The sequence below is a fragment of the Schistocerca serialis genome, chromosome 4 (genome assembly GCF_023864345.2).
Source record: "Schistocerca serialis cubense isolate TAMUIC-IGC-003099 chromosome 4, iqSchSeri2.2, whole genome shotgun sequence".
Lineage (NCBI taxonomy): Eukaryota > Metazoa > Arthropoda > Insecta > Orthoptera > Acrididae > Schistocerca > Schistocerca serialis.
In genome coordinates, this window is record NC_064641.1 from 194,830,252 (window position 1) to 194,850,219 (window position 19,968).

Sequence of the window (19,968 nt, forward strand, 5' to 3'; positions counted from 1 at the left end):
ACCTTGTAACGGTGACGCCTGTGAGACGCGGAGATGAGCTGCGGCTTCTGGGCGCGACTGTAGCGCTGCGCCCTGGATCAAATAGCACTGCACATTGCTGGTGACCCACGTGTTTAGTAGTGACGCAACTGCTAGGATGCAGCTGAACGTCCGCCATTTGAGAGCGAGAAAATTTTCGCAGTCGGCAGGACTCGAACCTACGCTCCCAGAGGGAATCTGATTTCAAGTCAGACGCCTTAACCACTCGGCCACGACTGCCGGTGGCGGAAGCGACTCCCGACAACTGAAACCGCCATCTTTAGAAGCAATCTGGTGGCAGAAAACGGCGTGGCCTCACTCTTTCCTGTACGGTTTCCATTAGCCGTTACGAAAGTGTATTAATTTTCGCCCAGACAGGGACTTGAACCCAGGTGTATTAATTTTCGCCCAGACAGGGACTTGAACCCAGGACCCTTCGGTTGAAAACCTAACGCTCTACCGACTCAGCTATGCGGACCCACGCAAGAGCATTATCGTACAGCTGCGTGGTGTGCGAGTGATTCGCATGTCGTAATTACTGGCTTACGGCTCCAATGGCGACTTCACAGACTTCCCACTGACGCACCGCTGACGCTAGTTTTCTGCCGTCTTAAAACGATGGACATACCTCCAAGCAGCTGCGAGATCTTAAGAAAAGAAACGCTGCACCACTGCTTTTGCCGCACTCGAGTGATTGAAATTGCGATTCTTAAAAAGAAAATGAGATGTTCGCTCTGTCCATCACTTTCGAGCACATCTGTGTACTCACGATCTCAGCGACGGCTTTCTGCAGTCCCAGCGTCAGTGTCAGTGTGAGGTGAACCGATAGCCAGAGTAAGCAGCGGTCGTCGCGAAAACTCAGTATTCTTAAAACGGAAATTTTCGTCTTGTTGAGAATGGCGTCACTGGTTTGCACCCGCATTCGCCCACACATGTCACATGTGTGCGAAAATGTTTGCTCCTCTTTACGCAAAATCGCACGCACACGGTAGGATTCGAACCTACGCTCCAGAGGGAATCTGATTTCGAGTCAGACGCCTTAACCACTCGGCCACGACTGCCGTTAGCGCGGTGTTCTCCGGACACATGCAACTGCTACCGTTTAAAGCACTGTGGTGTCAGAAAACGGCGTAGCTGCATTATTTTCTGTAGCGTCTCCACCGCTACCAGACGAATCGCTACCAAAGTATTAAAATTTCCGCCTGGACAGGGACTTGAAACCGGGGCCCTTAGGTTAAAAGCCTAATGCTCTACCGACTGAGCTATCCGAGCTCACACGAGGCTGCAAAACCTCCCACGACGCACAACTATACATTGACTCATGTCCTTTACTGTTGTGCAATCGCTGTATGGGGCCGTTAACAAATAAAACGTCGCCTAAATGCTGTCTACAAACTTATCGCGCTAAGCTCGTAACACACTATCGAAGACTGCTGGCACATGATGCAACAACAAATTGCACCAGTTGTTACGTCTCATACGTTGGAGCAGAGAATTTACGTGTTTTGTCGACACTCACTGGGCAATTGGAAAATTCACAAGCATTTCGAATGCAATGTTTCCCACGCTTTCGCTCATTTCACGGTTCCGTTGAAGACGTTCTTCACCACCTGACACAGAAAAAGGAATGCAGTCGGTAGGATATTTTTAATTCTTTTGCTTCTAGGGGAGTTAGTTGTCTAGTGAGTTCCTCTTATGGCATGCACTAGACAACCAGAACAGCTACAGGAGAGAGTCATTTTTGTTGTCAGCGGTAGTTGCATTATCACAAACGCAGAGTAATTCCATTGGCGTCGCATCAAAACGAATCGGTGCCGAAACCCGGATCGAACCAGGGACCTTAGATCTTCAGTCTAACGCTCTCCCAACTGAGCTATTTCGGCTGACGGTGAAGGTTGTCATTTGCATGTGTTCATTAACGTCTGCCTCGTTGCCAATTTCACAGTCACCTTCGTCTGATAAGACACAGGGGCGCTGAAAGGCGAGCAGCCGATGCAGTGAAGTTACACACACATTTCTTCTTCTTCCGTCATCGTAACAAGCAAACATGTCGACTCGATTCGTGTAATATTGACTTCGCTGACGCTAGAAAACCCGTGCTATATCGATGCCAGGGGCAACTCGTGTGCGGAGAACGAGACACAAGAAGGAGTGAGTCTCTCCACCGTATGAGAGGCAGTATCTTGCAGATACACACGGTAAAACATTCGACTTGCGTTAGCTCACACGTCATCGTCTGCAAGCTAAAATGGACACATCTGCACTGCCCAGTGAGGCGACACTTGTACTAACACCTGGTGGACGCCTGTGAGACGCGGAGATGAGCTGCGGCTTCTGGGCGCGACTGTAGCGCTGCGCCCTGGATCAAATAGCACTGCACATTGCTGGTGACCCACGTGTTTAGTAAGTGACGCAACTGCTAGGATGCAGCTGAACGTCCGCCATTTGAGAGCGAGAAAATTTTCGCAGTCGGCAGGACTCGAACCTACGCTCCCAGAGGGAATCTGATTTCAAGTCAGACGCCTTAACCACTCGGCCACGACTGCCGGTGGCGGAAGCGACTCCCGACAACTGAAACCGCCATCTTTAGAAGCAATCTGGTGGCAGAAAACGGCGTGGCCTCACTCTTTCCTGTACGGTTTCCATTAGCCGTTACGAAAGTGTATAATTTTCGCCCAGACAGGGACTTGAACCCAGGTGTATTAATTTTCGCCCAGACAGGGACTTGAACCCAGGACCCTTCGGTTGAAAACCTAACGCTCTACCGACTCAGCTATGCGGACCCACGCAAGAGCATTATCGTACAGCTGCGTGGTGTGCGAGTGATTCGCATGTCGTAATTACTGGCTTACGGCTCCAATGGCGACTTCACAGACTTCCCACTGACGCACCCGCTGACGCTAGTTTTCTGCCGTCTTAAAACGATGGACATACCTCCAAGCAGCTGCGAGATCTTAAGAAAAGAAACGCTGCACCACTGCTTTTGCCGCACTCGAGTGATTGAAATTGCGATTCTTAAAAGAAAATGAGATGTTCGCTCTGTCCATCACTTTCGAGCACATCTGTGTACTCACGATCTCAGCGACGGCTTTCTGCAGTCCCAGCGTCAGTGTCAGTGTGAGGTGAACCGATAGCCAGAGTAAGCAGCGGTCGTCGCGAAAACTCAGTATTCTTAAAACGGAAATTTTCGTCTTGTTGAGAATGGCGTCACTGGTTTGCACCCGCATTCGCCCACACATGTCACATGTGTGCGAAAATGTTTGCTCCTCTTTACGCAAAATCGCACGCACACGGTAGGATTCGAACCTACGCTCCCAGAGGGAATCTGATTTCGAGTCAGACGCCTTAACCACTCGGCCACGACTGCCGTTAGCGCGGTGTTCTCCGGACACATGCAACTGCTACCGTTTAAAGCACTGTGGTGTCAGAAAACGGCGTAGCTGCATTATTTTCTGTAGCGTCTCCACCGCTACCAGACGAATCGCTACCAAAGTATTAAAATTTCCGCCTGGACAGGGACTTGAAACCGGGGCCCTTAGGTTAAAAGCCTAATGCTCTACCGACTGAGCTATCCGAGCTCACACGAGGCTGCAAAACCTCCCACGACGCACAACTATACATTGACTCATGTCCTTTACTGTTGTGCAATCGCTGTATGGGGCCGTTAACAAATAAAACGTCGCCTAAATGCTGTCTACAAACTTATCGCGCTAAGCTCGTAACACACTATCGAAGACTGCTGGCACATGATGCAACAACAAATTGCACCAGTTGTTACGTCTCATACGTTGGAGCAGAGAATTTACGTGTTTTGTCGACACTCACTGGGCAATTGGAAAATTCACAAGCATTTCGAATGCAATGTTTCCCACGCTTTCGCTCATTTCACGGTTCCGTTGAAGACGTTCTTCACCACCTGACACAGAAAAAGGAATGCAGTCGGTAGGATATTTTTAATTCTTTTGCTTCTAGGGGAGTTAGTTGTCTAGTGAGTTCCTCTTATGGCATGCACTAGACAACCAGAACAGCTACAGGAGAGAGTCATTTTTGTTGTCAGCGGTAGTTGCATTATCACAAACGCAGAGTAATTCCATTGGCGTCGCATCAAAACGAATCGGTGCCGAAACCCGGGATCGAACCAGGGACCTTTAGATCTTCAGTCTAACGCTCTCCCAACTGAGCTATTTCGGCTGACGGTGAAGGTTGTCATTTGCATGTGTTCATTAACGTCTGCCTCGTTGCCAATTTCACAGTCACCTTCGTCTGATAAGACACAGGGGCGCTGAAAGGCGAGCAGCCGATGCAGTGAAGTTACACACACATTTCTTCTTCTTCCGTCATCGTAACAAGCAAACATGTCGACTCGATTCGTGTAATATTGACTTCGCTGACGCTAGAAAACCCGTGCTATATCGATGCCAGGGGCAACTCGTGTGCGGAGAACGAGACACAAGAAGGAGTGAGTCTCTCCACCGTATGAGAGGCAGTATCTTGCAGATACACACGGTAAAACATTCGACTTGCGTTAGCTCACACGTCATCGTCTGCAAGCTAAAATGGACACATCTGCACTGCCCAGTGAGGCGACACTTGTACTAACACCTGGTGGACGCCTGTGAGACGCGGAGATGAGCTGCGGCTTCTGGGCGCGACTGTAGCGCTGCGCCCTGGATCAAATAGCACTGCACATTGCTGGTGACCCACGTGTTTAGTAGTGACGCAACTGCTAGGATGCAGCTGAACGTCCGCCATTTGAGAGCGAGAAAATTTTCGCAGTCGGCAGGACTCGAACCTACGCTCCCAGAGGGAATCTGATTTCAAGTCAGACGCCTTAACCACTCGGCCACGACTGCCGGTGGCGGAAGCGACTCCCGACAACTGAAACCGCCATCTTTAGAAGCAATCTGGTGGCAGAAAACGGCGTGGCCTCACTCTTTCCTGTACGGTTTCCATTAGCCGTTACGAAAGTGTATTAATTTTCGCCCAGACAGGGACTTGAACCCAGGTGTATTAATTTTCGCCCAGACAGGGACTTGAACCCAGGACCCTTCGGTTGAAAACCTAACGCTCTACCGACTCAGCTATGCGGACCCACGCAAGAGCATTATCGTACAGCTGCGTGGTGTGCGAGTGATTCGCATGTCGTAATTACTGGCTTACGGCTCCAATGGCGACTTCACAGACTTCCCACTGACGCACCGCTGACGCTAGTTTTCTGCCGTCTTAAAACGATGGACATACCTCCAAGCAGCTGCGAGATCTTAAGAAAAGAAACGCTGCACCACTGCTTTTGCCGCACTCGAGTGATTGAAATTGCGATTCTTAAAAAGAAAATGAGATGTTCGCTCTGTCCATCACTTTCGAGCACATCTGTGTACTCACGATCTCAGCGACGGCTTTCTGCAGTCCCAGCGTCAGTGTCAGTGTGAGGTGAACCGATAGCCAGAGTAAGCAGCGGTCGTCGCGAAAACTCAGTATTCTTAAAACGGAAATTTTCGTCTTGTTGAGAATGGCGTCACTGGTTTGCACCCGCATTCGCCCACACATGTCACATGTGTGCGAAAATGTTTGCTCCTCTTTACGCAAAATCGCACGCACACGGTAGGATTCGAACCTACGCTCCCAGAGGGAATCTGATTTCGAGTCAGACGCCTTAACCACTCGGCCACGACTGCCGTTAGCGCGGTGTTCTCCGGACACATGCAACTGCTACCGTTTAAAGCACTGTGGTGTCAGAAAACGGCGTAGCTGCATTATTTTCTGTAGCGTCTCCACCGCTACCAGACGAATCGCTACCAAAGTATTAAAATTTCCGCCTGGACAGGGACTTGAAACCGGGGCCCTTAGGTTAAAAGCCTAATGCTCTACCGACTGAGCTATCCGAGCTCACACGAGGCTGCAAAACCTCCCACGACGCACAACTATACATTGACTCATGTCCTTTACTGTTGTGCAATCGCTGTATGGGGCCGTTAACAAATAAAACGTCGCCTAAATGCTGTCTACAAACTTATCGCGCTAAGCTCGTAACACACTATCGAAGACTGCTGGCACATGATGCAACAACAAATTGCACCAGTTGTTACGTCTCATACGTTGGAGCAGAGAATTTACGTGTTTTGTCGACACTCACTGGGCAATTGGAAAATTCACAAGCATTTCGAATGCAATGTTTCCCACGCTTTCGCTCATTTCACGGTTCCGTTGAAGACGTTCTTCACCACCTGACACAGAAAAAGGAATGCAGTCGGTAGGATATTTTTAATTCTTTTGCTTCTAGGGGAGTTAGTTGTCTAGTGAGTTCCTCTTATGGCATGCACTAGACAACCAGAACAGCTACAGGAGAGAGTCATTTTTGTTGTCAGCGGTAGTTGCATTATCACAAACGCAGAGTAATTCCATTGGCGTCGCATCAAAACGAATCGGTGCCGAAACCCGGGATCGAACCAGGGACCTTTAGATCTTCAGTCTAACGCTCTCCCAACTGAGCTATTTCGGCTGACGGTGAAGGTTGTCATTTGCATGTGTTCATTAACGTCTGCCTCGTTGCCAATTTCACAGTCACCTTCGTCTGATAAGACACAGGGGCGCTGAAAGGCGAGCAGCCGATGCAGTGAAGTTACACACACATTTCTTCTTCTTCCGTCATCGTAACAAGCAAACATGTCGACTCGATTCGTGTAATATTGACTTCGCTGACGCTAGAAAACCCGTGCTATATCGATGCCAGGGGCAACTCGTGTGCGGAGAACGAGACACAAGAAGGAGTGAGTCTCTCCACCGTATGAGAGGCAGTATCTTGCAGATACACACGGTAAAACATTCGACTTGCGTTAGCTCACACGTCATCGTCTGCAAGCTAAAATGGACACATCTGCACTGCCCAGTGAGGCGACACTTGTACTAACACCTGGTGGACGCCTGTGAGACGCGGAGATGAGCTGCGGCTTCTGGGCGCGACTGTAGCGCTGCGCCCTGGATCAAATAGCACTGCACATTGCTGGTGACCCACGTGTTTAGTAGTGACGCAACTGCTAGGATGCAGCTGAACGTCCGCCATTTGAGAGCGAGAAAATTTTCGCAGTCGGCAGGACTCGAACCTACGCTCCCAGAGGGAATCTGATTTCAAGTCAGACGCCTTAACCACTCGGCCACGACTGCCGGTGGCGGAAGCGACTCCCGACAACTGAAACCGCCATCTTTAGAAGCAATCTGGTGGCAGAAAACGGCGTGGCCTCACTCTTTCCTGTACGGTTTCCATTAGCCGTTACGAAAGTGTATTAATTTTCGCCCAGACAGGGACTTGAACCCAGGTGTATTAATTTTCGCCCAGACAGGGACTTGAACCCAGGACCCTTCGGTTGAAAACCTAACGCTCTACCGACTCAGCTATGCGGACCCACGCAAGAGCATTATCGTACAGCTGCGTGGTGTGCGAGTGATTCGCATGTCGTAATTACTGGCTTACGGCTCCAATGGCGACTTCACAGACTTCCCACTGACGCACCGCTGACGCTAGTTTTCTGCCGTCTTAAAACGATGGACATACCTCCAAGCAGCTGCGAGATCTTAAGAAAAGAAACGCTGCACCACTGCTTTTGCCGCACTCGAGTGATTGAAATTGCGATTCTTAAAAAGAAAATGAGATGTTCGCTCTGTCCATCACTTTCGAGCACATCTGTGTACTCACGATCTCAGCGACGGCTTTCTGCAGTCCCAGCGTCAGTGTCAGTGTGAGGTGAACCGATAGCCAGAGTAAGCAGCGGTCGTCGCGAAAACTCAGTATTCTTAAAACGGAAATTTTCGTCTTGTTGAGAATGGCGTCACTGGTTTGCACCCGCATTCGCCCACACATGTCACATGTGTGCGAAAATGTTTGCTCCTCTTTACGCAAAATCGCACGCACACGGTAGGATTCGAACCTACGCTCCCAGAGGGAATCTGATTTCGAGTCAGACGCCTTAACCACTCGGCCACGACTGCCGTTAGCGCGGTGTTCTCCGGACACATGCAACTGCTACCGTTTAAAGCACTGTGGTGTCAGAAAACGGCGTAGCTGCATTATTTTCTGTAGCGTCTCCACCGCTACCAGACGAATCGCTACCAAAGTATTAAAATTTCCGCCTGGACAGGGACTTGAAACCGGGGCCCTTAGGTTAAAAGCCTAATGCTCTACCGACTGAGCTATCCGAGCTCACACGAGGCTGCAAAACCTCCCACGACGCACAACTATACATTGACTCATGTCCTTTACTGTTGTGCAATCGCTGTATGGGGCCGTTAACAAATAAAACGTCGCCTAAATGCTGTCTACAAACTTATCGCGCTAAGCTCGTAACACACTATCGAAGACTGCTGGCACATGATGCAACAACAAATTGCACCAGTTGTTACGTCTCATACGTTGGAGCAGAGAATTTACGTGTTTTGTCGACACTCACTGGGCAATTGGAAAATTCACAAGCATTTCGAATGCAATGTTTCCCACGCTTTCGCTCATTTCACGGTTCCGTTGAAGACGTTCTTCACCACCTGACACAGAAAAAGGAATGCAGTCGGTAGGATATTTTTAATTCTTTTGCTTCTAGGGGAGTTAGTTGTCTAGTGAGTTCCTCTTATGGCATGCACTAGACAACCAGAACAGCTACAGGAGAGAGTCATTTTTGTTGTCAGCGGTAGTTGCATTATCACAAACGCAGAGTAATTCCATTGGCGTCGCATCAAAACGAATCGGTGCCGAAACCCGGGATCGAACCAGGGACCTTTAGATCTTCAGTCTAACGCTCTCCCAACTGAGCTATTTCGGCTGACGGTGAAGGTTGTCATTTGCATGTGTTCATTAACGTCTGCCTCGTTGCCAATTTCACAGTCACCTTCGTCTGATAAGACACAGGGGCGCTGAAAGGCGAGCAGCCGATGCAGTGAAGTTACACACACATTTCTTCTTCTTCCGTCATCGTAACAAGCAAACATGTCGACTCGATTCGTGTAATATTGACTTCGCTGACGCTAGAAAACCCGTGCTATATCGATGCCAGGGGCAACTCGTGTGCGGAGAACGAGACACAAGAAGGAGTGAGTCTCTCCACCGTATGAGAGGCAGTATCTTGCAGATACACACGGTAAAACATTCGACTTGCGTTAGCTCACACGTCATCGTCTGCAAGCTAAAATGGACACATCTGCACTGCCCAGTGAGGCGACACTTGTACTAACACCTGGTGGACGCCTGTGAGACGCGGAGATGAGCTGCGGCTTCTGGGCGCGACTGTAGCGCTGCGCCCTGGATCAAATAGCACTGCACATTGCTGGTGACCCACGTGTTTAGTAGTGACGCAACTGCTAGGATGCAGCTGAACGTCCGCCATTTGAGAGCGAGAAAATTTTCGCAGTCGGCAGGACTCGAACCTACGCTCCCAGAGGGAATCTGATTTCAAGTCAGACGCCTTAACCACTCGGCCACGACTGCCGGTGGCGGAAGCGACTCCCGACAACTGAAACCGCCATCTTTAGAAGCAATCTGGTGGCAGAAAACGGCGTGGCCTCACTCTTTCCTGTACGGTTTCCATTAGCCGTTACGAAAGTGTATTAATTTTCGCCCAGACAGGGACTTGAACCCAGGTGTATTAATTTTCGCCCAGACAGGGACTTGAACCCAGGACCCTTCGGTTGAAAACCTAACGCTCTACCGACTCAGCTATGCGGACCCACGCAAGAGCATTATCGTACAGCTGCGTGGTGTGCGAGTGATTCGCATGTCGTAATTACTGGCTTACGGCTCCAATGGCGACTTCACAGACTTCCCACTGACGCACCGCTGACGCTAGTTTTCTGCCGTCTTAAAACGATGGACATACCTCCAAGCAGCTGCGAGATCTTAAGAAAAGAAACGCTGCACCACTGCTTTTGCCGCACTCGAGTGATTGAAATTGCGATTCTTAAAAAGAAAATGAGATGTTCGCTCTGTCCATCACTTTCGAGCACATCTGTGTACTCACGATCTCAGCGACGGCTTTCTGCAGTCCCAGCGTCAGTGTCAGTGTGAGGTGAACCGATAGCCAGAGTAAGCAGCGGTCGTCGCGAAAACTCAGTATTCTTAAAACGGAAATTTTCGTCTTGTTGAGAATGGCGTCACTGGTTTGCACCCGCATTCGCCCACACATGTCACATGTGTGCGAAAATGTTTGCTCCTCTTTACGCAAAATCGCACGCACACGGTAGGATTCGAACCTACGCTCCCAGAGGGAATCTGATTTCGAGTCAGACGCCTTAACCACTCGGCCACGACTGCCGTTAGCGCGGTGTTCTCCGGACACATGCAACTGCTACCGTTTAAAGCACTGTGGTGTCAGAAAACGGCGTAGCTGCATTATTTTCTGTAGCGTCTCCACCGCTACCAGACGAATCGCTACCAAAGTATTAAAATTTCCGCCTGGACAGGGACTTGAAACCGGGGCCCTTAGGTTAAAAGCCTAATGCTCTACCGACTGAGCTATCCGAGCTCACACGAGGCTGCAAAACCTCCCACGACGCACAACTATACATTGACTCATGTCCTTTACTGTTGTGCAATCGCTGTATGGGGCCGTTAACAAATAAAACGTCGCCTAAATGCTGTCTACAAACTTATCGCGCTAAGCTCGTAACACACTATCGAAGACTGCTGGCACATGATGCAACAACAAATTGCACCAGTTGTTACGTCTCATACGTTGGAGCAGAGAATTTACGTGTTTTGTCGACACTCACTGGGCAATTGGAAAATTCACAAGCATTTCGAATGCAATGTTTCCCACGCTTTCGCTCATTTCACGGTTCCGTTGAAGACGTTCTTCACCACCTGACACAGAAAAAGGAATGCAGTCGGTAGGATATTTTTAATTCTTTTGCTTCTAGGGGAGTTAGTTGTCTAGTGAGTTCCTCTTATGGCATGCACTAGACAACCAGAACAGCTACAGGAGAGAGTCATTTTTGTTGTCAGCGGTAGTTGCATTATCACAAACGCAGAGTAATTCCATTGGCGTCGCATCAAAACGAATCGGTGCCGAAACCCGGGATCGAACCAGGGACCTTTAGATCTTCAGTCTAACGCTCTCCCAACTGAGCTATTTCGGCTGACGGTGAAGGTTGTCATTTGCATGTGTTCATTAACGTCTGCCTCGTTGCCAATTTCACAGTCACCTTCGTCTGATAAGACACAGGGGCGCTGAAAGGCGAGCAGCCGATGCAGTGAAGTTACACACACATTTCTTCTTCTTCCGTCATCGTAACAAGCAAACATGTCGACTCGATTCGTGTAATATTGACTTCGCTGACGCTAGAAAACCCGTGCTATATCGATGCCAGGGGCAACTCGTGTGCGGAGAACGAGACACAAGAAGGAGTGAGTCTCTCCACCGTATGAGAGGCAGTATCTTGCAGATACACACGGTAAAACATTCGACTTGCGTTAGCTCACACGTCATCGTCTGCAAGCTAAAATGGACACATCTGCACTGCCCAGTGAGGCGACACTTGTACTAACACCTGGTGGACGCCTGTGAGACGCGGAGATGAGCTGCGGCTTCTGGGCGCGACTGTAGCGCTGCGCCCTGGATCAAATAGCACTGCACATTGCTGGTGACCCACGTGTTTAGTAGTGACGCAACTGCTAGGATGCAGCTGAACGTCCGCCATTTGAGAGCGAGAAAATTTTCGCAGTCGGCAGGACTCGAACCTACGCTCCCAGAGGGAATCTGATTTCAAGTCAGACGCCTTAACCACTCGGCCACGACTGCCGGTGGCGGAAGCGACTCCCGACAACTGAAACCGCCATCTTTAGAAGCAATCTGGTGGCAGAAAACGGCGTGGCCTCACTCTTTCCTGTACGGTTTCCATTAGCCGTTACGAAAGTGTATTAATTTTCGCCCAGACAGGGACTTGAACCCAGGTGTATTAATTTTCGCCCAGACAGGGACTTGAACCCAGGACCCTTCGGTTGAAAACCTAACGCTCTACCGACTCAGCTATGCGGACCCACGCAAGAGCATTATCGTACAGCTGCGTGGTGTGCGAGTGATTCGCATGTCGTAATTACTGGCTTACGGCTCCAATGGCGACTTCACAGACTTCCCACTGACGCACCGCTGACGCTAGTTTTCTGCCGTCTTAAAACGATGGACATACCTCCAAGCAGCTGCGAGATCTTAAGAAAAGAAACGCTGCACCACTGCTTTTGCCGCACTCGAGTGATTGAAATTGCGATTCTTAAAAAGAAAATGAGATGTTCGCTCTGTCCATCACTTTCGAGCACATCTGTGTACTCACGATCTCAGCGACGGCTTTCTGCAGTCCCAGCGTCAGTGTCAGTGTGAGGTGAACCGATAGCCAGAGTAAGCAGCGGTCGTCGCGAAAACTCAGTATTCTTAAAACGGAAATTTTCGTCTTGTTGAGAATGGCGTCACTGGTTTGCACCCGCATTCGCCCACACATGTCACATGTGTGCGAAAATGTTTGCTCCTCTTTACGCAAAATCGCACGCACACGGTAGGATTCGAACCTACGCTCCCAGAGGGAATCTGATTTCGAGTCAGACGCCTTAACCACTCGGCCACGACTGCCGTTAGCGCGGTGTTCTCCGGACACATGCAACTGCTACCGTTTAAAGCACTGTGGTGTCAGAAAACGGCGTAGCTGCATTATTTTCTGTAGCGTCTCCACCGCTACCAGACGAATCGCTACCAAAGTATTAAAATTTCCGCCTGGACAGGGACTTGAAACCGGGGCCCTTAGGTTAAAAGCCTAATGCTCTACCGACTGAGCTATCCGAGCTCACACGAGGCTGCAAAACCTCCCACGACGCACAACTATACATTGACTCATGTCCTTTACTGTTGTGCAATCGCTGTATGGGGCCGTTAACAAATAAAACGTCGCCTAAATGCTGTCTACAAACTTATCGCGCTAAGCTCGTAACACACTATCGAAGACTGCTGGCACATGATGCAACAACAAATTGCACCAGTTGTTACGTCTCATACGTTGGAGCAGAGAATTTACGTGTTTTGTCGACACTCACTGGGCAATTGGAAAATTCACAAGCATTTCGAATGCAATGTTTCCCACGCTTTCGCTCATTTCACGGTTCCGTTGAAGACGTTCTTCACCACCTGACACAGAAAAAGGAATGCAGTCGGTAGGATATTTTTAATTCTTTTGCTTCTAGGGGAGTTAGTTGTCTAGTGAGTTCCTCTTATGGCATGCACTAGACAACCAGAACAGCTACAGGAGAGAGTCATTTTTGTTGTCAGCGGTAGTTGCATTATCACAAACGCAGAGTAATTCCATTGGCGTCGCATCAAAACGAATCGGTGCCGAAACCCGGGATCGAACCAGGGACCTTTAGATCTTCAGTCTAACGCTCTCCCAACTGAGCTATTTCGGCTGACGGTGAAGGTTGTCATTTGCATGTGTTCATTAACGTCTGCCTCGTTGCCAATTTCACAGTCACCTTCGTCTGATAAGACACAGGGGCGCTGAAAGGCGAGCAGCCGATGCAGTGAAGTTACACACACATTTCTTCTTCTTCCGTCATCGTAACAAGCAAACATGTCGACTCGATTCGTGTAATATTGACTTCGCTGACGCTAGAAAACCCGTGCTATATCGATGCCAGGGGCAACTCGTGTGCGGAGAACGAGACACAAGAAGGAGTGAGTCTCTCCACCGTATGAGAGGCAGTATCTTGCAGATACACACGGTAAAACATTCGACTTGCGTTAGCTCACACGTCATCGTCTGCAAGCTAAAATGGACACATCTGCACTGCCCAGTGAGGCGACACTTGTACTAACACCTGGTGGACGCCTGTGAGACGCGGAGATGAGCTGCGGCTTCTGGGCGCGACTGTAGCGCTGCGCCCTGGATCAAATAGCACTGCACATTGCTGGTGACCCACGTGTTTAGTAGTGACGCAACTGCTAGGATGCAGCTGAACGTCCGCCATTTGAGAGCGAGAAAATTTTCGCAGTCGGCAGGACTCGAACCTACGCTCCCAGAGGGAATCTGATTTCAAGTCAGACGCCTTAACCACTCGGCCACGACTGCCGGTGGCGGAAGCGACTCCCGACAACTGAAACCGCCATCTTTAGAAGCAATCTGGTGGCAGAAAACGGCGTGGCCTCACTCTTTCCTGTACGGTTTCCATTAGCCGTTACGAAAGTGTATTAATTTTCGCCCAGACAGGGACTTGAACCCAGGTGTATTAATTTTCGCCCAGACAGGGACTTGAACCCAGGACCCTTCGGTTGAAAACCTAACGCTCTACCGACTCAGCTATGCGGACCCACGCAAGAGCATTATCGTACAGCTGCGTGGTGTGCGAGTGATTCGCATGTCGTAATTACTGGCTTACGGCTCCAATGGCGACTTCACAGACTTCCCACTGACGCACCGCTGACGCTAGTTTTCTGCCGTCTTAAAACGATGGACATACCTCCAAGCAGCTGCGAGATCTTAAGAAAAGAAACGCTGCACCACTGCTTTTGCCGCACTCGAGTGATTGAAATTGCGATTCTTAAAAAGAAAATGAGATGTTCGCTCTGTCCATCACTTTCGAGCACATCTGTGTACTCACGATCTCAGCGACGGCTTTCTGCAGTCCCAGCGTCAGTGTCAGTGTGAGGTGAACCGATAGCCAGAGTAAGCAGCGGTCGTCGCGAAAACTCAGTATTCTTAAAACGGAAATTTTCGTCTTGTTGAGAATGGCGTCACTGGTTTGCACCCGCATTCGCCCACACATGTCACATGTGTGCGAAAATGTTTGCTCCTCTTTACGCAAAATCGCACGCACACGGTAGGATTCGAACCTACGCTCCCAGAGGGAATCTGATTTCGAGTCAGACGCCTTGACCACTCGGCCACGACTGCCGTTAGCGCGGTGTTCTCCGGACACATGCAACTGCTACCGTTTAAAGCACTGTGGTGTCAGAAAACGGCGTAGCTGCATTATTTTCTGTAGCGTCTCCACCGCTACCAGACGAATCGCTACCAAAGTATTAAAATTTCCGCCTGGACAGGGACTTGAAACCGGGGCCCTTAGGTTAAAAGCCTAATGCTCTACCGACTGAGCTATCCGAGCTCACACGAGGCTGCAAAACCTCCCACGACGCACAACTATACATTGACTCATGTCCTTTACTGTTGTGCAATCGCTGTATGGGGCCGTTAACAAATAAAACGTCGCCTAAATGCTGTCTACAAACTTATCGCGCTAAGCTCGTAACACACTATCGAAGACTGCTGGCACATGATGCAACAACAAATTGCACCAGTTGTTACGTCTCATACGTTGGAGCAGAGAATTTACGTGTTTTGTCGACACTCACTGGGCAATTGGAAAATTCACAAGCATTTCGAATGCAATGTTTCCCACGCTTTCGCTCATTTCACGGTTCCGTTGAAGACGTTCTTCACCACCTGACACAGAAAAAGGAATGCAGTCGGTAGGATATTTTTAATTCTTTTGCTTCTAGGGGAGTTAGTTGTCTAGTGAGTTCCTCTTATGGCATGCACTAGACAACCAGAACAGCTACAGGAGAGAGTCATTTTTGTTGTCAGCGGTAGTTGCATTATCACAAACGCAGAGTAATTCCATTGGCGTCGCATCAAAACGAATCGGTGCCGAAACCCGGGATCGAACCAGGGACCTTTAGATCTTCAGTCTAACGCTCTCCCAACTGAGCTATTTCGGCTGACGGTGAAGGTTGTCATTTGCATGTGTTCATTAACGTCTGCCTCGTTGCCAATTTCACAGTCACCTTCGTCTGATAAGACACAGGGGCGCTGAAAGGCGAGCAGCCGATGCAGTGAAGTTACACACACATTTCTTCTTCTTCCGTCATCGTAACAAGCAAACATGTCGACTCGATTCGTGTAATATTGACTTCGCTGACGCTAGAAAACCCGTGCTATATCGATGCCAGGGGCAACTCGTGTGCGGAGAACGAGACACAAGAAGGAGTGAGTCTCTCCACCGTATGAGAGGCAGTATCTTGCAGATACACACGGTAAAACATTCGACTTGCGTTAGCTCACACGTCATCGTCTGCAAGCTAAAATGGACACATCTGCACTGCCCAGTGAGGCGACACTTGTACTAACACCTGGTGGACGCCTGTGAGACGCGGAGATGAGCTGCGGCTTCTGGGCGCGACTGTAGCGCTGCGCCCTGGATCAAATAGCACTGCACATTGCTGGTGACCCACGTGTTTAGTAGTGACGCAACTGCTAGGATGCAGCTGAACGTCCGCCATTTGAGAGCGAGAAAATTTTCGCAGTCGGCAGGACTCGAACCTACGCTCCCAGAGGGAATCTGATTTCAAGTCAGACGCCTTAACCACTCGGCCACGACTGCCGGTGGCGGAAGCGACTCCCGACAACTGAAACCGCCATCTTTAGAAGCAATCTGGTGGCAGAAAACGGCGTGGCCTCACTCTTTCCTGTACGGTTTCCATTAGCCGTTACGAAAGTGTATTAATTTTCGCCCAGACAGGGACTTGAACCCAGGTGTATTAATTTTCGCCCAGACAGGGACTTGAACCCAGGACCCTTCGGTTGAAAACCTAACGCTCTACCGACTCAGCTATGCGGACCCACGCAAGAGCATTATCGTACAGCTGCGTGGTGTGCGAGTGATTCGCATGTCGTAATTACTGGCTTACGGCTCCAATGGCGACTTCACAGACTTCCCACTGACGCACCGCTGACGCTAGTTTTCTGCCGTCTTAAAACGATGGACATACCTCCAAGCAGCTGCGAGATCTTAAGAAAAGAAACGCTGCACCACTGCTTTTGCCGCACTCGAGTGATTGAAATTGCGATTCTTAAAAAGAAAATGAGATGTTCGCTCTGTCCATCACTTTCGAGCACATCTGTGTACTCACGATCTCAGCGACGGCTTTCTGCAGTCCCAGCGTCAGTGTCAGTGTGAGGTGAACCGATAGCCAGAGTAAGCAGCGGTCGTCGCGAAAACTCAGTATTCTTAAAACGGAAATTTTCGTCTTGTTGAGAATGGCGTCACTGGTTTGCACCCGCATTCGCCCACACATGTCACATGTGTGCGAAAATGTTTGCTCCTCTTTACGCAAAATCGCACGCACACGGTAGGATTCGAACCTACGCTCCCAGAGGGAATCTGATTTCGAGTCAGACGCCTTGACCACTCGGCCACGACTGCCGTTAGCGCGGTGTTCTCCGGACACATGCAACTGCTACCGTTTAAAGCACTGTGGTGTCAGAAAACGGCGTAGCTGCATTATTTTCTGTAGCGTCTCCACCGCTACCAGACGAATCGCTACCAAAGTATTAAAATTTCCGCGTGGACAGGGACTTGAAACAGGGGCCCTTAGGTTAAAAGCCTAATGCTCTACCGACTGAGCTATCCGAGCTCACACGAGGCTGCAAAACCTCCCACGACGCACAACTATACATTGACTCATGTCCTTTACTGTTGTGCAATCGCTGTATGGGGCCGTTAACAAATAAAACGTCGCCTAAATGCTGTCTACAAACTTATCGCGCTAAGCTCGTAACACACTATCGAAGACTGCTGGCACATGATGCAACAACAAATTGCACCAGTTGTTACGTCTCATACGTTGGAGCAGAGAATTTACGTGTTTTGTCGACACTCACTGGGCAATTGGAAAATTCACAAGCATTTCGAATGCAATGTTTCCCACGCTTTCGCTCATTTCACGGTTCCGTTGAAGACGTTCTTCACCACCTGACACAGAAAAAGGAATGCAGTCGGTAGGATATTTTTAATTCTTTTGCTTCTAGGGGAGTTAGTTGTCTAGTGAGTTCCTCTTATGGCATGCACTAGACAACCAGAACAGCTACAGGAGAGAGTCATTTTTGTTGTCAGCGGTAGTTGCATTATCACAAACGCAGAGTAATTCCATTGGCGTCGCATCAAAACAAATCGGTGCCGAAACCCGGGATCGAACCAGGGACCTTTAGATCTTCAGTCTAACGCTCTCCCAACTGAGCTATTTCGGCTGACGGTGAAGGTTATCATTTGCATGTGTTCATTAACCTCTGCCTCGTTGCCAATTTCACAGTCACCTTCGTCTGATCAGACACAGGGGCGCTGAAAGGCGAGCAACCGATGCAGTGAAGTTACACACACATTTCTTCTTCTTCCGTCATCGTAACAAGCAAACATGTCGACTCGATTCGTGTAATATTGACTTCGCTGACGCTAGAAAACCCGTGCTATATCGATGCCAGGGGCAACTCGTGTGCGGAGAACGAGACACAAGAAGGAGTGAGTCTCTCCACCGTATGAGAGGCAGTATCTTGCAGATACACACGGTAAAACATTCGACTTGCGTTAGCTCACACGTCATCGTCTGCAAGCTAAAATGGACACATCTGCACTGCCCAGTGAGGCGACACTTGTACTAACACCTGGTGGACGCCTGTGAGACGCGGAGATGAGCTGCGGCTTCTGGGCGCGACTGTAGCGCTGCGCCCTGGATCAAATAGCACTGCACATTGCTGGTGACCCACGTGTTTAGTAGTGACGCAACTGCTAGGATGCAGCTGAACGTCCGCCATTTGAGAGCGAGAAAATTTTCGCAGTCGGCAGGACTCGAACCTACGCTCCCAGAGGGAATCTGATTTCAAGTCAGACGCCTTAACCACTCGGCCACGACTGCCGGTGGCGGAAGCGACTCCCGACAACTGAAACCGCCATCTTTAGAAGCAATCTGGTGGCAGAAAACGGCGTGGCCTCACTCTTTCCTGTACGGTTTCCATTAGCCGTTACGAAAGTGTATTAATTTTCGCCCAGACAGGGACTTGAACCCAGGTGTATTAATTTTCGCCCAGACAGGGACTTGAACCCAGGACCCTTCGGTTGAAAACCTAACGCTCTACCGACTCAGCTATGCGGACCCACGCAAGAGCATTATCGTACAGCTGCGTGGTGTGCGAGTGATTCGCATGTCGTAATTACTGGCTTACGGCTCCAATGGCGACTTCACAGACTTCCCACTGACGCACCGCTGACGCTAGTTTTCTGCCGTCTTAAAACGATGGACATACCTCCAAGCAGCTGCGAGATCTTAAGAAAAGAAACGCTGCACCACTGCTTTTGCCGCACTCGAGTGATTGAAATTGCGATTCTTAAAAAGAAAATGAGATGTTCGCTCTGTCCATCACTTTCGAGCACATCTGTGTACTCACGATCTCAGCGACGGCTTTCTGCAGTCCCAGCGTCAGTGTCAGTGTGAGGTGAACCGATAGCCAGAGTAAGCAGCGGTCGTCGCGAAAACTCAGTATTCTTAAAACGGAAATTTTCGTCTTGTTGAGAATGGCGTCACTGGTTTGCACCCGCATTCGCCCACACATGTCACATGTGTGCGAAAATGTTTGCTCCTCTTTACGCAAAATCGCACGCACACGGTAGGATTCGAACCTACGCTCCCAGAGGGAATCTGATTTCGAGTCAGACGCCTTAACCACTCGGCCACGACTGCCGTTAGCGCGGTGTTCTCCGGACACATGCAACTGCTACCGTTTAAAGCACTGTGGTGTCAGAAAACGGCGTAGCTGCATTATTTTCTGTAGCGTCTCCACCGCTACCAGACGAATCGCTACCAAAGTATTAAAATTTCCGCCTGGACAGGGACTTGAAACCGGGGCCCTTAGGTTAAAAGCCTAATGCTCTACCGACTGAGCTATCCGAGCTCACACGAGGCTGCAAAACCTCCCACGACGCACAACTATACATTGACTCATGTCCTTTACTGTTGTGCAATCGCTGTATGGGGCCGTTAACAAATAAAACGTCGCCTAAATGCTGTCTACAAACTTATCGCGCTAAGCTCGTAACACACTATCGAAGACTGCTGGCACATGATGCAACAACAAATTGCACCAGTTGTTACGTCTCATACGTTGGAG

General features: G+C 49.7%; 34 non-coding genes across 34 annotated transcripts; all 34 read right to left on the reverse strand.

Annotated features, from left to right (window-relative positions):
* Positions 1-176: 176 nt before the first annotated feature.
* On the reverse strand, positions 177-258 carry Trnas-uga (transfer RNA serine (anticodon UGA)). The gene has a single exon. It is a non-coding gene; the product is annotated as a tRNA-Ser (tRNA).
* A 740-nt stretch (positions 259-998) lies between these two features.
* Trnas-cga (transfer RNA serine (anticodon CGA)) lies at positions 999-1,079 on the reverse strand. Its single transcript has one exon. It is a non-coding gene; the product is annotated as a tRNA-Ser (tRNA).
* A 138-nt stretch (positions 1,080-1,217) lies between these two features.
* Trnak-uuu (transfer RNA lysine (anticodon UUU)) lies at positions 1,218-1,290 on the reverse strand. Its single transcript has one exon. It is a non-coding gene; the product is annotated as a tRNA-Lys (tRNA).
* Positions 1,291-1,830: 540 nt separating this feature from the next.
* On the reverse strand, positions 1,831-1,901 carry Trnaf-gaa (transfer RNA phenylalanine (anticodon GAA)). The gene has a single exon. It is a non-coding gene; the product is annotated as a tRNA-Phe (tRNA).
* A 581-nt stretch (positions 1,902-2,482) lies between these two features.
* Trnas-uga (transfer RNA serine (anticodon UGA)) lies at positions 2,483-2,564 on the reverse strand. Its single transcript has one exon. It is a non-coding gene; the product is annotated as a tRNA-Ser (tRNA).
* Positions 2,565-3,303: 739 nt separating this feature from the next.
* Positions 3,304-3,385, reverse strand: Trnas-cga (transfer RNA serine (anticodon CGA)). Its single transcript has one exon. It is a non-coding gene; the product is annotated as a tRNA-Ser (tRNA).
* Positions 3,386-3,523: 138 nt separating this feature from the next.
* Trnak-uuu (transfer RNA lysine (anticodon UUU)) lies at positions 3,524-3,596 on the reverse strand. The gene has a single exon. It is a non-coding gene; the product is annotated as a tRNA-Lys (tRNA).
* A 540-nt stretch (positions 3,597-4,136) lies between these two features.
* Positions 4,137-4,209, reverse strand: Trnaf-gaa (transfer RNA phenylalanine (anticodon GAA)). The gene has a single exon. It is a non-coding gene; the product is annotated as a tRNA-Phe (tRNA).
* Positions 4,210-4,789: 580 nt separating this feature from the next.
* Positions 4,790-4,871, reverse strand: Trnas-uga (transfer RNA serine (anticodon UGA)). The gene has a single exon. It is a non-coding gene; the product is annotated as a tRNA-Ser (tRNA).
* Positions 4,872-5,611: 740 nt separating this feature from the next.
* Trnas-cga (transfer RNA serine (anticodon CGA)) lies at positions 5,612-5,693 on the reverse strand. The gene has a single exon. It is a non-coding gene; the product is annotated as a tRNA-Ser (tRNA).
* Positions 5,694-5,831: 138 nt separating this feature from the next.
* On the reverse strand, positions 5,832-5,904 carry Trnak-uuu (transfer RNA lysine (anticodon UUU)). The gene has a single exon. It is a non-coding gene; the product is annotated as a tRNA-Lys (tRNA).
* A 540-nt stretch (positions 5,905-6,444) lies between these two features.
* Positions 6,445-6,517, reverse strand: Trnaf-gaa (transfer RNA phenylalanine (anticodon GAA)). The gene has a single exon. It is a non-coding gene; the product is annotated as a tRNA-Phe (tRNA).
* Positions 6,518-7,097: 580 nt separating this feature from the next.
* On the reverse strand, positions 7,098-7,179 carry Trnas-uga (transfer RNA serine (anticodon UGA)). Its single transcript has one exon. It is a non-coding gene; the product is annotated as a tRNA-Ser (tRNA).
* A 740-nt stretch (positions 7,180-7,919) lies between these two features.
* Positions 7,920-8,001, reverse strand: Trnas-cga (transfer RNA serine (anticodon CGA)). Its single transcript has one exon. It is a non-coding gene; the product is annotated as a tRNA-Ser (tRNA).
* A 138-nt stretch (positions 8,002-8,139) lies between these two features.
* Positions 8,140-8,212, reverse strand: Trnak-uuu (transfer RNA lysine (anticodon UUU)). Its single transcript has one exon. It is a non-coding gene; the product is annotated as a tRNA-Lys (tRNA).
* Positions 8,213-8,752: 540 nt separating this feature from the next.
* Trnaf-gaa (transfer RNA phenylalanine (anticodon GAA)) lies at positions 8,753-8,825 on the reverse strand. Its single transcript has one exon. It is a non-coding gene; the product is annotated as a tRNA-Phe (tRNA).
* A 580-nt stretch (positions 8,826-9,405) lies between these two features.
* Positions 9,406-9,487, reverse strand: Trnas-uga (transfer RNA serine (anticodon UGA)). The gene has a single exon. It is a non-coding gene; the product is annotated as a tRNA-Ser (tRNA).
* Positions 9,488-10,227: 740 nt separating this feature from the next.
* On the reverse strand, positions 10,228-10,309 carry Trnas-cga (transfer RNA serine (anticodon CGA)). Its single transcript has one exon. It is a non-coding gene; the product is annotated as a tRNA-Ser (tRNA).
* A 138-nt stretch (positions 10,310-10,447) lies between these two features.
* Trnak-uuu (transfer RNA lysine (anticodon UUU)) lies at positions 10,448-10,520 on the reverse strand. Its single transcript has one exon. It is a non-coding gene; the product is annotated as a tRNA-Lys (tRNA).
* A 540-nt stretch (positions 10,521-11,060) lies between these two features.
* Positions 11,061-11,133, reverse strand: Trnaf-gaa (transfer RNA phenylalanine (anticodon GAA)). Its single transcript has one exon. It is a non-coding gene; the product is annotated as a tRNA-Phe (tRNA).
* A 580-nt stretch (positions 11,134-11,713) lies between these two features.
* Positions 11,714-11,795, reverse strand: Trnas-uga (transfer RNA serine (anticodon UGA)). The gene has a single exon. It is a non-coding gene; the product is annotated as a tRNA-Ser (tRNA).
* Positions 11,796-12,535: 740 nt separating this feature from the next.
* Positions 12,536-12,617, reverse strand: Trnas-cga (transfer RNA serine (anticodon CGA)). The gene has a single exon. It is a non-coding gene; the product is annotated as a tRNA-Ser (tRNA).
* Positions 12,618-12,755: 138 nt separating this feature from the next.
* Positions 12,756-12,828, reverse strand: Trnak-uuu (transfer RNA lysine (anticodon UUU)). The gene has a single exon. It is a non-coding gene; the product is annotated as a tRNA-Lys (tRNA).
* A 540-nt stretch (positions 12,829-13,368) lies between these two features.
* On the reverse strand, positions 13,369-13,441 carry Trnaf-gaa (transfer RNA phenylalanine (anticodon GAA)). The gene has a single exon. It is a non-coding gene; the product is annotated as a tRNA-Phe (tRNA).
* Positions 13,442-14,021: 580 nt separating this feature from the next.
* On the reverse strand, positions 14,022-14,103 carry Trnas-uga (transfer RNA serine (anticodon UGA)). The gene has a single exon. It is a non-coding gene; the product is annotated as a tRNA-Ser (tRNA).
* Positions 14,104-14,843: 740 nt separating this feature from the next.
* Trnas-cga (transfer RNA serine (anticodon CGA)) lies at positions 14,844-14,925 on the reverse strand. Its single transcript has one exon. It is a non-coding gene; the product is annotated as a tRNA-Ser (tRNA).
* A 138-nt stretch (positions 14,926-15,063) lies between these two features.
* Positions 15,064-15,136, reverse strand: Trnak-uuu (transfer RNA lysine (anticodon UUU)). Its single transcript has one exon. It is a non-coding gene; the product is annotated as a tRNA-Lys (tRNA).
* Positions 15,137-15,676: 540 nt separating this feature from the next.
* On the reverse strand, positions 15,677-15,749 carry Trnaf-gaa (transfer RNA phenylalanine (anticodon GAA)). The gene has a single exon. It is a non-coding gene; the product is annotated as a tRNA-Phe (tRNA).
* A 580-nt stretch (positions 15,750-16,329) lies between these two features.
* On the reverse strand, positions 16,330-16,411 carry Trnas-uga (transfer RNA serine (anticodon UGA)). Its single transcript has one exon. It is a non-coding gene; the product is annotated as a tRNA-Ser (tRNA).
* Positions 16,412-17,151: 740 nt separating this feature from the next.
* On the reverse strand, positions 17,152-17,233 carry Trnas-cga (transfer RNA serine (anticodon CGA)). The gene has a single exon. It is a non-coding gene; the product is annotated as a tRNA-Ser (tRNA).
* A 751-nt stretch (positions 17,234-17,984) lies between these two features.
* On the reverse strand, positions 17,985-18,057 carry Trnaf-gaa (transfer RNA phenylalanine (anticodon GAA)). Its single transcript has one exon. It is a non-coding gene; the product is annotated as a tRNA-Phe (tRNA).
* Positions 18,058-18,637: 580 nt separating this feature from the next.
* Positions 18,638-18,719, reverse strand: Trnas-uga (transfer RNA serine (anticodon UGA)). Its single transcript has one exon. It is a non-coding gene; the product is annotated as a tRNA-Ser (tRNA).
* Positions 18,720-19,459: 740 nt separating this feature from the next.
* Positions 19,460-19,541, reverse strand: Trnas-cga (transfer RNA serine (anticodon CGA)). Its single transcript has one exon. It is a non-coding gene; the product is annotated as a tRNA-Ser (tRNA).
* Positions 19,542-19,679: 138 nt separating this feature from the next.
* Positions 19,680-19,752, reverse strand: Trnak-uuu (transfer RNA lysine (anticodon UUU)). The gene has a single exon. It is a non-coding gene; the product is annotated as a tRNA-Lys (tRNA).
* Positions 19,753-19,968: the final 216 nt, after the last annotated feature.